The sequence below is a fragment of the Lissotriton vulgaris genome, chromosome 9 (genome assembly GCF_964263255.1).
Source record: "Lissotriton vulgaris chromosome 9, aLisVul1.2, whole genome shotgun sequence".
NCBI lineage: Eukaryota > Metazoa > Chordata > Amphibia > Caudata > Salamandridae > Lissotriton > Lissotriton vulgaris.
Window position 1 is genome coordinate 488592259 of NC_141697.1, and position 16517 is coordinate 488608775.

Below are 16517 nucleotides of genomic sequence, written 5' to 3' on the forward strand. Positions count from 1 at the left end.
TTCTTGTAAATACGCTCCCACCTGTGCTTGGCAAATTTAGTTTTTGATTATGGGAGTTACATAGCCATGTTAAAAATGACCCAAAAATGGTGCAAGGGCAATCAAAAAAAACGCTTTTATGTGTCTTAAGGACATTTTCAGTCATTTCCTCTTGAATGTAGGTATACAATTGATTTATATGTTGTGTTTAAAAACGTTTTTTGAAATCAATTACATTTCTGGATATGTACTGCTAGAGCTTCATAGGTTGTTTGGAGCATATTTATAAGGCATTTGAGTGTCTATGATGTTATTTTTCCCATTTTAATTGAAGAGCTTTCTCCATGGGGCAACTTTCTTGTAAATACGCTCCCACCTGTGCTTGGCAAATTTTGATTTTGATTATGGGAGTTACATAGCCATTTTAAAAATGACCCAAAAATGGTGCAAGGGCAATCAAAAAACGCTTTCATGTGTCTTAAGGACATTTTAAGTCAATGAGGAAACACAGGTGATGTAATTCTGAAAAAAGGAAAAAAACTCCACTTTTTTCAATTACATTAGTAGTGTTTCCTAAGTTTATGAATGACATTGTGCAGATGAAGTTTAGGTCTGACCACAGATTCAAAAAAGGTCTGCCCTTTGTTCAAGAGTGAAGTGGACATGACTTGCTTCATTGGTAGGCCTTCACATGTATTATCTCCTTTGTATTCTTCAACAAGCGAAAAACTCTTCTGCAACCGTGAGTAGGCCTCACCTTAAACAAACCTCTGGAAAGGCCACACCTTATCGTCATCCTGAATCAATCATTTAAAATGTTACGGAGAGATTCAATTCAAAAGTGCTTTATTCGAGTATTACTCATAAAAGCACGTTACGGAGAGATTTATGATAGGTGTATGCCTGTTTTGTACCACTGTGCGTCACTTTTGTGACGCAGTGGTGGTGCAAAAGATTTGCTATGTTAAATAATAAGTAGGGTGTTAAGTTTTTGATGACTGTTATTCATTTACTGTTTGGTAATAGTGGTTAATAACATTTTTTATTATATTTTTCCACAGATTCAACTGCAGATCATTTCAAAATTTGAAAATGCCAACTAAGAATCGAATTAGAAAGGCTAGAAAACGTCAAAGACAGCAGGATCATCTATTATTGCAGCAGTCCTCTCCCAAAAAAACTTGTGAAATCACCAAGAAAGCTCCGGGTAAGACCACGAAATCATTCATAAGAAATATTTGTAGTAAAAAAAGTATTTCTACAGAAAATGTTTCAGTCCAGAAAAAGAGAAGCAATTTAAATGGAAAGGAAAGACCAATCAAAAATGTTACTGCTAGAGCAAGAGATAACTCTGTGCATGATAGTAGAAGGAAACAACAGTTTAGGGACATTCGAAAACGAATGTTCCGCAACAGGATAATAGTTAATTTATTAAAAAATATTAAGAAAGGCCAACAGAAAGTGGCATTTTATAAGAAAAAGAAAAATGTAGAGAAAATTATTGATCATGCTTTTGAAATTAAGCGAAAGTTGTTTATTTTGGTAATCAATAGAATTAGGACACTAAACAAGGTAATTTCTGATTTCAAATCAAATAGTAGATGGAAGAGAGTAGTTAATCGTAGTAACTTTTGTGAAGTTTTTTCCGGAGAATGGATGCATAGTCCAAGTTGTGAGGCATTTTTTAATGAGGAGAGTTATTTTCAGGATAATGATTTGGTGCTTGCAGTTGACACCAGTGGTCGAGCTTATGAAGTGAAGGATGGTTGTCCAGTTGAAAAAGAAAAACTTGTGACAACAGAGATAGAAGAGGTGTTAGGTAATGAGGTTTTAGAAAGACGTCCTATAGGTCCTGTGTACATTTGGAAGTGTAGTTCTATTTGCAGTGTGCGACAGGATTCCATCAATTTGCTTTGTGATTTTGTACGGACATTTAATAAGAAAAGTTTGAAGCAGAAAATGAAGTTGTTGCAAGAATTAGATCCTTGCAGAGTGAGACAAGTGACAGGTTTGCGTGGTCATTCACTGGCTTGTCTTTCCAGGAGAGTATGCCAGAGTGTTTTTCATCATTTCAGGATGCTAGCAGTGCATCATAATAAAGTGAGGAAATTAGTCAGAATGTTGTATCATGCTAAGAGTCCAGCAATTATGCTTAAACAATTATGTGCTTCTCTTTTGCATGGTTCTGAAATAGATGTCAAGAATATTTGTGAAGAAATTGAGTTTTGTTACTTTGGAAGTAAAGATGAGAATGTTCAAATTGACCCAGAAGTAGAGGGTAATGTTGAAGATAATGTACAGGTTTCCAGTACAGATAATTTTCAGAAGGAAATTGCCACGTTTCAGATGAAATCAAGTGAGAGGCCTAATTTCACTTGTGTGTGTTGTCGACGCACTTATTACAAGAATCAGATTAAGTTAGTGGATCTATATGCAAAAAGTGAAAGGGAAAATAATAGTGAATGGAAGGATTTTGCCACATACTTGATGGTAGAAAATTGTTTTGATTTGGGATCGGATCAACGTGTGTGTACTTATTGTTGTAACAAATTAAACCAAAACCAGATGCCTGCTAGGGCGGTTCATAATAATCTGGAATTGGTTGAGATTCCTTCTGAATTGAAGGATTTAAATACTTATGAATCTATTTTGATTCAAAGTATCCATCCCTTTCAGGCTATTGTAAGAATGGAGCCAAAGACAGGGAAGTTGCCTCCATCAGATTTACAGAGAGGATTAAAGGGAAGAGTTGTTTATTTGCCTCTAGATTTGAACAAAAACATAAACACAATTGGAGTAGAAAAAGTGGAAGAGGAACCTCTGGTTATCTTAGTTAATGGGGTTCCGACAAAGAATAAAAAAATATGGCAAGATTTAGTGGATGTTAGGAAAGTCAAAAAGGCAACATTGTATTTGAAGAAAAATAATAAGTACTATAAGAATGTATATGTTGCAGAAGAGGAAGTAAGTGATGAAGAGGATAGCGATTTGTGTGCTGGCCAAATTGAGAAAGTAGAGGCCTCTAAAAGTGAAGAAATATATGAACATTATAGTGTTCATCCTTTGCATTCCAAGGAAGTCATGGGGAATGCTATTGAGTTGTTTCAAATGAAACAAGCCAAAGGGAGTCCCATTAGTGTTTGGGAGGAAAGTTTGGAAGCTCGGTGTTTCCCACAGCTATTTCCAACAGGTCAAGGAGGAAGATATGATGAGCGACCTCATCAAATTCCTGCGTCTGAATACCGGACTTTACGATTGTATGCAGAAGATCCTAGGTTTCGTCAATGCATTCCCTATTTGTTTCATCTCCTGTTTGAAAGCGATCTGTCTGGACTGTCATATGCAGTGAACCACATCTTAAAAAGTGGTATACAGATGCGAAACATCTCGGCAAGTGACTTTATGCATAAAGTCAATGTCCAAGACAGTATTTTGGATTCTCACCTAATTAATCTCATGGCGTGTCAGCGTGGTACTAATGAATACTGGTACCGTCGTCATGGTGATTTAAAATGTATGCTGAGGAACTTAGGAACTCCGACATGGTTCCTCACTCTGAGCTGTGCCGAGTATGGCTGGGAAGACTTACTTGAATTTCTACGAGAGGCAAATGGAAACATTGAAAACATTGAATTCAAGACACCTAGAGAACTGTGTTCTTTGGATCCAGTGAATGTATGCAGGTACTTCAATCATAGATTTGAAGCTATGATGTCTTTCATCACAAATAAGAAGAATCCACCTCTTGGAGAGGTGTTGGATTTCTTCTGGAGAAAGGAGTACCAAGCAAGAGGTGCTCCTCATATACATATGTTGCTGTGGATCAAGGATGCACCTAAATTTGGAACAGATCCGGATGACTTAGTGATGAATTTCATAGAACAGTATTCTACGTGTGCTGTTCCAAACGCAACGGAGAAGAAAAGCCTAAGAGAACAAGTTCTACGTTTCCAAAGCCATCGTTGTGGAAAGTACTGTCGTCGTAAATTCAGAAACAAGGACAAGTTCTACACCAAATGTCGTTTCAACTTTCCACGACCGGTGATTTCTAAAGGAAGAGTGAACAGTTTGATGTCTTCTCTGCGACATAATGTGACGAGGAAATCACCCAAAAATACATACAATTTGAAAAGGAACGAAGAGTCCAAGTACATCAACGACTACAACCCAGTGATTTTGTCCATGTGGAATGCTAACATGGATATACAGTTTGTGGCTGACAACTGTATGGCTGTGGCTCAGTATGTGACATCTTACATCACCAAAAAAGAAAAGACAGAATTGAAGGATATGTGGGAGGACATTTCCCATGAAAAGAGCCTCAGTAAGAAGTTGTACAGTTTCAGTCTGAAGATGTTGTCGCATCGAGAAATTGGAGCTTACGAATGTTCTGACCGGTTGTCTTCAGCAAGTCTTTATTCTAAATCCAGGAGCATCGTTTTGGGCGAGTCTTGGTCTTGCTGCAACGCGTAATCGAGTTCTGAAACCTGTGCGGGAAATTGAGTATTTGGCGGAAAAGGAGCCAAACAGTACCGACATTTTGAAGACCAACATGTTGGATACATATTATCCAAATCGAAGCAGTCACCTCGAGAATGTTTGTTTGTATGAGGTTCTACAAAATTACATATTCAAAAGGAACATCAAAGAAGATATTGAGAAAGGAGTGTATGCTGTAATTGGAAGTGAGGGATGTCTGGTGAAGCAAAGAAAATGCCACTTGGTAAATCATCGAAAATTGAGTGGCAAATCTCCAGAAAAAAAGGAGTTTTTCTATTTAGCACTTTTGCAACTGTTCAAGCCTTGGCGTGCAGAAGAGGAACTGCTTGGAGATTTCCTCTGTTACGAAGACTCTTTCACTGCCGCCAAGGAGACCATAGAATGTCCTGCTTTTCCCAAATATCAAGAAATGTTGACTTTGGAAATTGAGCAGGAAGCAACGATTGCAGCCGAGATTGCCAGAGACAGTTCTCAGGACAGTCAGAGTTCTGTTTCATTGAGTCAAGATCCACTAGGAGGACCTATTATCGAAAATGAAGCTGCCACTGCTATGAATGAAGTGGAAAGAGCCATGGCACATGCTCAGGAGGATGCGGTTAACTTAGAAGACTTGGAAAAACAACTCAACGTTGAGCAGAGGAAAATATATGACGAAGTTACCAAGCAAATTGATCATGGATTAAGTCATGAGAAGAAAGAGTGCTCATGTACGTCGTTGAAGCCTGTCCGACTGTACGTGAGTGGAGAAGCGGGAACTGGAAAAAGTTTCCTTATTAAAGCAATTTCTTGTTATTTGCAGGAAAGGACTGAGTCATCGCTGTCTTGTGTTGTTTCCGCTCCTACTGGACTGGCAGCACATAACATTAAAGGTATTACTTTGCATCGTCTACTGATGCTGCCAGTGGAGCATGACAACAAATTACAATACCACAAGTTATCTGGGGATGCTTGTTGTGAAGTTTCAAGAGTCTTGAGGAAAATGAAACTTCTTATCATTGACGAAGTAAGCATGGTTTCCAATGTCATGCTTGCCTTTGTGCATTTGAGAATGCAAGAAGTTCTTAAAACTGAGTATGATGTGTTATTTGGTGGCAAACACATCATTGTTTTCGGAGATCTTCTACAGCTGACACCAGTAAAAGGACAACCTGTGTTCAAAATACTCACGCATGAAGATACCAGGAAGTGCCTAGGGAGCATTGGCAACGTCAATATATGGTTAAACTTCAATTATGCTGAACTGCATGAAAATATGCGTCAGGCAAAGGATGAAGATTACAAGAATTTTCTACAAGATATTAGAATTGGAAAAGTGACCGAGCATGGAAAAAAAGCATTACATGCACGATTACTGTCAAATTTATATCCAGAACAAGACGTTGTGCCTGAGAATATTTTTCAGAAAATTACTGAGAAGAAATCCGGAATATGTTTGATGCCAACTCTTGCAGAATGTGCCATCTTCAACAACAAAATGTTGAATTTAGAAAAGCAAGAGATTGTGAAACTTGAAGCTATTGACAGAATAGAGCATATGGGATCAACAATTATTTTGTCTGAGAATTTGAAATCAAAATTGGATTCATTAGAGAAGACTATATCTAAAACAGCGGGTTTTGAAAAGACTTTGAATGTGTGTTTAAATTGCCGAATCATTTTGAGAAGGAATTTACATGTTGAAAGAGATCTGGTAAATGGATCAATGGGTAATGTTGTTGATATTGAGAAATACAGAAGTAGAGATGGAATTGAATTTTTAAAAATTAAATTTGATGGCATTGAGGAAGTACAGCTAATTGGTCGTTGTTCTGCTAGGTTTTTGCTTGTTAAAGACTTATATGTTCGCCGTAAACAGTTTCCTGTTTGCTTGGCATATGCGGTGACAATCCATAAATCGCAAGGTTTAAGTGTAGATAGTGCATTGGTGAATATTGGAAGTTCTGTGTTCAAGGAAGGTATGGCATATGTGGCTTTGTCACGAGTTAGATCTTTATTGGGATTGTACTTGATTGACTGTGATGTCACAAACATTTGTGCAGATCTAGATTGTGTTAAGGAATACAATAGGTTAAGAAGAGAGTATGCGCCACATTTGCCTCAATATCCTTTGTTTGAGAAACGTGTGGTAGGCCGGAAACGAAGAAATATCAGTAATAGTAGGGAGGTTGTAGCAAAAAGCCCAAAAGTCGATGAACCAAAAATTGTAAGCAGAAAGAAAATGGATTCTGTTGAAGATGTTGTCGGTTTTCAATTTGAAAACAGTTCTGGTGTCAACTGCTATGCTAATGTAGTTGTTAATGTTGTCTTTTCACTAGAGACTTTAAAGGAACAGATTGTGATCAACTCTGAACAAAGTTTATGCTGTTTGTTGAATTCTGTGTTAGAGAAATGTAGCACTGATAGAACAAAAGTAGAAAGTGTGTCTGAAGTTCGTTATCTATTAGACGAATGTTCAGGTCAAACAGACTTCTCTGAAAATATTCAGCAGGATTGTCAGGAGTTTTTAATGTATATGCTTGATGTATTGCAAGATGAGGGTGTAGATGTAGATCACCTGTTTGGGCTTTCTTATCAATGGCAGCATGACTGCGAGAACTGTAGGGTATCAAGTACTACTAGTGTAGACTCAGAAAGATTTATATATTTAACTTTGCCAGACAGTAAATCAGTCTCCTTTAATAAGCTAGTAAAAGCAGCTGATCACAACATGGAGTGTAGCCAATGTAAATCTGAAATGATGTCAACATTATTTATACGAAGATATGGCCAGTATGTCATTTTAATGATCCAACGATGTAGGCCTGATGGATCAAAATTGACAACTTTAATAAAAAATGTTGTTGCTTCGCAGTTGTCAATATCAGGAAGGACTTTTGTAACTGCAGCAATTATCTATCATGATGGTCCTTCAACAACATCAGGACATTACACAGCTTATTTAAAGTCTAGAAACGGCTGGTCATTCTGCAACGATTCTGTTGTAACTTTCAAAAAAAAATTGCCGTATGACCTTAAAAATTCTTACCTGGTGTTTTTAAAACCAAAATTTTAAGGAAAGAATCTCGGGATTTGCTCTAAGGAATTGCAAGAGGTTCATGGAGTAGAGGGAATGTAAGTCTGCAATGCTGTCTAGATTATTGGTCAAAACTTTTAATTATAATGTCATTTTAAAAATCCAACTATATAAACCTGATGCAAGTAAGTCTGCTTCATAGTAAGCAGTATCAGTGTCATAGGAAAAGTAGAACATGAGTGAGCAAGAAGGGTAAGATATTAGTAGTCCAGGATTGTGAAAGTAATCTTAAATGTTTTCTTTCTGAAAGTTGCGAAAATAGAAAATGACGGGATTTGCTTACAAGAATTCCAAGAGTTGTAAATCACTCCAACATGATTTGGCCATGTGGAAACATGTGGTAGAATGTGAGAAGTCTTTTATCGTATGTAACATATTTTTCAAAACGATGGAGGTTTTCTTTCAGAAAGTGGCGGGCTGAAAATATTAATAGCACAACAGAGTGTACGCTGTTCATAGGACATCCTTCGACGTTATGGAAAGTAAGTTAATTTTAAGGAGTATTGAATTCAGATTTCTTATGTTGTATGGGTTTTTTAAACACAATCATTTTGATTGTGTTTTTTTTTCCCCGCTGTTACATGATGAATACCTTCAAGTCACTGATTTAAGTGAAATTTGATACATTCTGAGGACAGCAAAAATAAACCATTTAACATGTATAATTAATTCTCTACTTTTTGTACTTATGATATACATTTAGAAATGTGAGGTAGACATGGAGAAACTGAGGCTTCTGTAAATGTCAAAGTTAATGCATACACTGCTGCACTTCTGGGTACTGTTTCATATGCTGGACTACATCTGTACTATGAGATACCTAAGCAAAGGCAACACAGGTGATGTGATTGTGAAATGAGCAAAAGAAACTCCACGTTTTTCAATTACATTACTTGTGTTTTCTAAGTTTACGAATGACATTGTGCAGATGAAGTTTAGGTCTGTCTATGGACACAGAAGAGGTCTGGCCGTTGTTCAAGAGTGAAGTGGACATGTTTTACTTCAATGGTAGGCCTTCACATGTATTATCTCCTCTGTATTCTTCAACAAGCATAAATTTGATATGCAACCCTGAGTAGGCCTCACCTTAAACAAACTTTTGGAGAGGCCACACCTTATCGTCATCCTGAATCAATCATTTAATCTATCACATTTAACTTCTATTAGTTCTACTGCTTCATTTGTTTAATCCTTACTTTCCTGCCTTTGCTACTTCCCTCATTCCTTTCTCTATTACTTAATTATTCTACTCCTTCCACTATTTTTCTCAGTCCCTCTCTTCTCATACTTCTTCACTCTTGTTCACTCACTCTGTCTCTATTAATGTCACTGTTTCTGATTGATCACAAATTTTTTTTTGAAAAGAATAGTAAGTATAAGGGAAGGAAACAGACAGTTATGTTACAAGAAAGACAGCTATAGGGAGTAAACAAAAGATACTGTTACTCGCAATCCACTGCTGATGATGTCATTGACCATGTCATGAATGATGTAATATGTGACATCATCAACAGTGGATTGCGGGTAACAGTATCTTTTGTTTACTCCCTATAGCTGTCTTTCTTTTAACATAACTGTCTGTTTCCTTCCCTTATACTTACTGTTCTTTTAAAAAAAAAAAAATTTTTGATTCGCTCCCGGTTCGCGTACCGGAGTGCGAACCGGGAAGCGAACTAAAAGAAATAGAGGTTGGCAGAGTTCCAAATATTCTACCAATTTTTTTATAACGGGGAGGTAGTTCTGAAAAGAACTTTTTTTTTGTTTTTGTTGTTTTAAATTATTTTTCTGAACATTTTTTTAATTTTTTTGTATTTTCTGAACATTTTCATATTTTTTTGGTTTTTTGGGGGGAGGGTGGAAACGAAAACGATTCATTGTAAAGGGCTCAACAGGAGCAACAAAAAAAAGAAGAATTTATTGTTTGGGGCGTTTCGGGCAAACATGATTATCAATAGCTTTGATAATTAGAGTGATGCTACTTTCTATGTAGCAAATGAACTGATTGCAGCGCACGCACACTTGTTTCACTTCCCCAAACGTCATTTGTATATTTGGGACCATCTCCCTCGCCTCTGGTCCCGTCACTTCCTGTACAACCGATCTTCTGGCCATCGAAGGGGGATTTTCTTGCTCGTCACGTAACTGGGCAGCACTATAGTTGTTAGGATGCCACCTACTCATATGCCGATGCATAGTGTAGTTGCCGTAACTGTATTTTTTATCAGTCCCCCTGGACAGTCTATCATTACATATACGGCAAAACACGTAGCGTGCATTTACTTTCTTTTGGCCCTCGGGAAATTTAAAAAATTGCCAAATATAGTTCTCCTTCCGATGATACCTCCTGGGCTCCTCTGGCAAAAACAGTGTCTCTTCCTGCTCTTCCTCCTCTTACTGTTCTTCCTCTTCTTCTTGAATAATAACTTCAGCAGGTGGTCCTCTCTTCCTTGGATGTGGTGGAGGTGGTGGGGAAGAACCAGCTGAAGCTACTAATGAAGCCATTGCTCAATGTTAATAAAGGGTCTTTCTCTCACCAAGATGAAAGTCAGAGTGAGGAAAGAAGGAGGGGTTTTCATCATTTGGGAAAAGCAAAAGTTCTAAACCAATGTAAAGTGTTAATTTTAGATCACATGACCTAGTATTACATCATTAGGAAACCAAAAGTGAAATGAACCAATGAAAAGTGTTATTACCGAGTCACATGACCTGCTGTGTTTACGTTACGCGCTTTGCGCCGCGTTCCGGTTCGCTTCCGGGTACGCTAACTTGGCGCGTCACATGACGTATTACGCGACAACGCAAAACGTCATGCTAACGCAACAGTTACGCAAACGGAACGTTTACCGGTTCGCGGACCGAGTCGCGGCTCCAAATTGAGCTAACGGGAAGCTAACCGGTTCGCGGACCGGGAGCGAAACAAAAAAAAAAAAAAAAAAATTGTATCAAAAACATGTAAAATATATTTTAAGATTTAAAGAAGAATACATTTTACAGCTACAGATATTAGCTTTTAAAAAACCAATGAAATTCACTGAAAAAACCATAGGTTATAGACCATATATAGTTAGGAATTAGCATTTACAAAACCTTGAAAATTCACTGAAAAAACCATGGGTTATAGAACATATATAGTTAGAGATTAGCATTTACAAAACCTTATTTTACTCACACAAAACCATTGAAATTTCATATATAGTTAGTTGCACTAACTATATATCGCGCACCCGCAATCCACTGCTGATCATGTCACATATTACATCATTCATGACATGGTCAGTGACATCACTGATGTCATCACTGATGACATCACTGATGACATCTCAAATGACATCACTGATGACATCACTGATGACAACATCCAGTGACTGTATGTTTCTGAAAAGTCAAAATATGTCTTACATATTGAAGAATGAGTGGATGTATAAGTATCTGGATGAAGAATTTAGTTGGTGCATGACTGACTGTATGAGTGAGTGATTAAATGTGCCTCACTGAGTGCATGGGTTAGTGACTAAACTGTCTTAATTTGTGGATCATTATATCTGTTGTTCTGTAAACTGCTGCATGTGTTGATCAGTAGCTTTATGATTAAGTATATGGGTTATTGATTGGTTGCCCAAGTATTTGTATGGGAGACTGAGTGTGTGTGTGGGTGGCTGGGAGGTGTATGACTCTGTGCATAGATGTGTGAGCAGTTGATTCACTAGATGTATGGGTTCAAAATTACATGTGGAAACAGCTGTATGGGCGGTTGACTGTGTGCATGAGTGTATTGGTGAGTGAATGGATATCTCAGTGCTAAATGTCAAAGTAAGTACATATGTAAACCACAGTACATGTGAGAGTTGACATATATAAATAACTGTGCATAAGAGCCAGTGAATTTGTGAGTGGCTGTATGGATCATTGTGAACTTGTATCAGGGATTGTATACGAGAGTAAATATGTGTTAGTATATGTTTGAATTAGTAAGGTGTGTATAACTGTATAGTTGAGGAAATGGAAGTGTGATTGATTCTTTGCATGACTGACTAGGTGTGTGAGTAACTCCATGGATGAGTGACAGTCTGTGAGTGTCTATTTACTCTGAGTGTATGTAAGATTATATAAAAGTCTGAAGAGGTTCACCGTATTATCACATGAATGATGTCATCAGTGATGTGATCAGTAATGTCAAATGAGACGTCATCAGTGATGTCATCAGTGATGTCATTTGAGATGTCATCAGTGATGACATCAGTGATGTCACTGACCATGTCATGAATAATGTAATATGTGACATGATCAGCAGTGGATTGCGGGTGCGCGATATATAGTTAGTGCAACTAACTATATATGAAATTTCAATGGTTTTGTGTGAGTAAAATAAGGTTTTGTAAATGCTAATCCCTAACTATATATGTTCTATAACCCATGGTTTTTTCAGTGAATATATATATATATATATATGTGTGTGTGTGTGTATGTGTGTATCCATTTATCATTTTAGCCATTGATCCTTTCACTTGCCCATCACCTATCCTTCCACTAATTATCCACTCACTTATTCATCGTCCCATTGCCCCATCCATCCATCAATCCAGGATTAATGCCTCATTCACAATAGTGTACATTTTTATTTTAACAAAAAGAAATTATTAATACTCACATAGGCGAAACCTAATGCATTTACCAATGCTTGTTTTAGTATGCTAGGAGATGCTGGCCAGGAGATTTTTGACAATCTTCTTGAGGTGGAACTGCCAGCAGGGTTATATATTCCTTGGGATGTCTACACAGAAGCCGTAAAACATTTGAAGAAACGCTTCACTGAGCAACTCAACATAGTTCTGGAGAATGTATGACGTTACAACTCATACTTTTACAACGCATACCTTTACAAAGCATTTTTTACAACACAGCATCCATTACAAAGCATTCCATTACAACGCATACCATTACAACGAATATTTGAAAACTACCTTTACAACGCATTCCATTACAACAAATACTACCTTTACAATGCATACCATTACAACGCATACCATTACATTGCATGTATTTGATAGTGTAGGGGTAAAAATTACTATTCTAACTCCAGGGGGGGGGGTGCAACAGTAGGGTAAGTGTTGGATAGTGTAGGGGTAAAATTTACTATTCTAACTCCAGAGGGTGCAACAGTAGGGTAAGTGTTGGATAGTGTAGGGGTAAAAATTACTATTCTAACTTCAGGGGGTGCAACAGTAGGGTAAGTGTTGGATAGTGTAAGGGTACTATGCATTTTAATGGTATGCGTTGTAATGGTATGCGTTGTAATGACTGCGTTGTAATGACATGAGTTGTTATTGTATGCGTTGATTTGTCATGCGCGGCAATGGTTGCGTTGTAATGGCATGCATTGTAAATGATGTTGCGTTGTAAGGACTGCATTGTAATGGTGGTGCGTTGTAAAAGTTGCGTTGTAAAGGTTGTTTTCCGTTCTGGAGAGACATGGTGTCTTTCATAGAAAGCAATTCACAATATCGAAGACTACATTTCAAATTTAAGTATTTTAGCAGCAAAATGTGAATTTGGAGAAAACATTGATAATTCCCTCAAAGAGCAATTTGTCTTCAATTGTTCTTGTGAAACATATCCAAGAACAGTAATTATTATGCAGGAATACAACTCTAGATTAAGATTTTGATATTTCAAAAAGTATTGAGAGGTCTACCATTTCATCTAAAGCCATAGCTGGCAAAGATTAAAGTTTGGATGCTCTATGTATTATCTCTGCAGTGGAAAAGGTACTAGTATTGATAGGAGCAAAAACACTTTATCTCAATTCAGGAAAACAATGTGTTATTTATTTATTGACATTTGTAGAGCGCGGCGAATACCCGTGGGCGTCTCGGCGCTAGTTAAGGGATGGATCAGCAACTGGGTAAAGAAGATATACAAGGCTATTGGTCAAATAACCACGTCTTTAGCTGTTTGCGGAATGTGAACAGGGAGGGACTTGCTCGGATATGTGCAGGAAGGGTGTTCCAGAGTCTAGGGGCGGCAACCAGGAAACGCCTGTCGCCCCAGGTGACTGTTCTAGTGCAAGGCACAGCCAAGAAGTTCTGAATAGAGGAACGAAGAGATCGGGTTGGGACATGATGGAGAAGATTCTGTTTGAGAAAGTGGGGACCTTGATTATTGAGTGACTTGTAAACAATACACAGCGATTTGAATTTGATACGGCTGCGTATCGGGAGCCAATGGAGATCCCTAATGATGTTTGTAACTGGTGCGAACTTGGGGATCCCAGCCAGCATTCGTGCGGCTGCATTTTGGATTGACTGCATCTTATTTGTCACTCGGACTTGGGCATTTAAGAATAGAGCATTACAATAGTCCAAGGAGGACAGGACTAGTGAGCTGACCAGTGTTTTCCCGGCCGTGTTCGGTAGGAAAGGTAGTATTTTCCTAATCATTCTCAATTTCATATGAGCTGAAGCCGCAGTTTTATTCGCATGTGCCATAAAATTGAGGCCAGCATCGAAGATGACGCCTAGATTTCTCACTTTGCTAGCTGGACTCGGCGGGGGACCGAAAGATGGTGGCCACCAGACAGGTGACCAGCCCGGGGAGAGGTGACCGAAGATGACCACTTCAGTTTTTTCTGAATTGAGTTTCAGACAATTCGTGGCCATCCAGTCACCTATTGCCATCATTCCTCTCGTGAATCGATTGGCCACTTCCTCCCCGTCCCCTTTGATAGCCAGTACCAATTAGGTGTGGATCTAAATAGTCCCACCTGGTCAGCTATGACAGAAAGTATAGTAAGTGTAAAGAAGTTGGACATTTCCAAGTTGTTTGCAGATCTGTTAGAAATAATTCATCCATGAGTATGAATGACGTGGAAGAATTGGAGGATGATATTGTCAGTAATTTGGTAGATACAGTTGATGGTGAGAGTGCTGCTAATGAGTCCATTTAAGGCACCATTGGGTGAAATACGTATTGGAGAATTTGCGTTAGAAGTTATGACTGACTCCCACTCACCTACAACAATTTTAACCAATAGTACTTTTTGCAAATAAAGTATTTGAAGAAAAATTACTCGAGGTACATGTTCACCCCAAGGAGTTTGGTGGACAAGACATAGAAATGTTAAGCTATTTTATGGAGACTTTGAACTACAAAGGATGGGACATAGTTACTAAAGTACATGTGACCGTTAAATGGCAAGACATTGTAGGATGCAATGATTGGGGCAGATTAGAATAATAATTTAGATAGATAATTTTGAAAAACCGGATATGACAATCCTATTAGGTTGGATGATATGCCCAGGGACAGTATAGAAACTGACCACACCTTGACTGACAAGGACTTTAGAGCTATTTTGGACACATTTGCTGAAATATTTAAAATCCATGTTGGGTGAGTGAAAGGTGTTGAGCGTGACATCAAGTTGAAATTGGGAGCAATCCTGGTTAAACATAGAGTAAGACCCGTACCACTTAGTGCAAGGGGTGAGTTGAAGAAGTTGTTAGATGACATGTGTAAGGATGGCATCATTCAACCCACAGATTCATATGAATGTGTAGCAGCTGTTGTTTTGAGCAAAAAGAAGGGTGGTAATCTGCATCTATATGCAGACTTACGTTCTTTGAATAAGAATATTGTTATAGATTGCCATCCATTACGAAGATACAGGAAATGCTGATGGCAGTTGGAGGGACCACATGTTTTTGTAGTAGGGATCTTAAGTATGCTTACCATCAAGTGTCTTTATCAAAACAGTCACAGGATCTTACTATGCTTGAAATACCTTTTTGCACCTTTAAGTATTTGAGGTTACCATTCCGGTTGGCATTCGCTGCCAGCGTTTTTCAAAAACATATGAAAACTCTATTTAAAGGCATCAAAGGGGCTCATGTTTTTCAAGATGACCTATTGACATTTGTGAAAGATGAATGTAATTGTATTTTGGAGCGTGTTTTAAAGTATTCTGTGCAGCAGAGGCATTACTGTTTCAAAAGAAAAATGCAAGTTCATGGTCAAAGACCTTGAGTATCTTGGTCATACCATTTCTCCAGATGCTATTAACGCGAAGAGTGAACTAATTGATGCCATAATTAATGCTTATCTTCCTGCAGAAGAAGATTCACTGAGGTCTTTTTTGGGCGTAAGTGAATTCTACTCGAGGTTTGTGCAGGGATTTCCTATCGATGTTAAGCCTTTGAGACACCTAGTACGAAAAAAGGAGAGATTTGCATGGCCAAGTGAGCAGAATGAAGCATTTCAAAATATTAAGGATATTATCAAGTCAGTACCTTTATTACAACAATTTTGTAGTGGTGACAAAAGTTCTGTTATCGTTGATGCAAGCTTTGTTGGGTTATGTGCAGTTTTGACACAAAAGCACAAGGATAGTGTGCATGCTATTGCTTTTATTTCCAGCACTCTAAAAGAGCCTGCAAATCATTACAGTACCATAGAGAGAGAAGCCCTGGGATGGGTGTTGGAGGTTGGAAAGTGCAAAATTAATCTTTAGGAAAAACACTTTAATCTGATCAAAAATCATAAACCAGAGCTATATCTCATGAATGGAAATGGAACTGGGTTGTCATCAGCACTTCTAGTGCGATGATTGTCCAGGTGCAAGAATATAATTTTGACAATAAGTACATTCCTGGGGAAGAAAGCTTCTGAACAGACAGTGTTTTATCATCCTGCTAAAAATATATGTGAAAGTGAGGTTAGTCAGGATGATGAATGTGTTGTTTTAGCTGTGGATGTGTCCGCATTGTCTGTGCGATGTGCCAGTGAAACGGAATGGATTGAGGCATCTGAGCGAGATTGTATTCTAAGTGAAGTTAAGATATATGCAACCTGTGTTTGGTCACCTATTGGCAATCTTAACAAAAGTATCATCCCATTCCAACAGATTTCAGTTGAGTTGTCAATTTAGAATAATATTTATTCCACCGAAAACGATGAGACACGGGTTGAT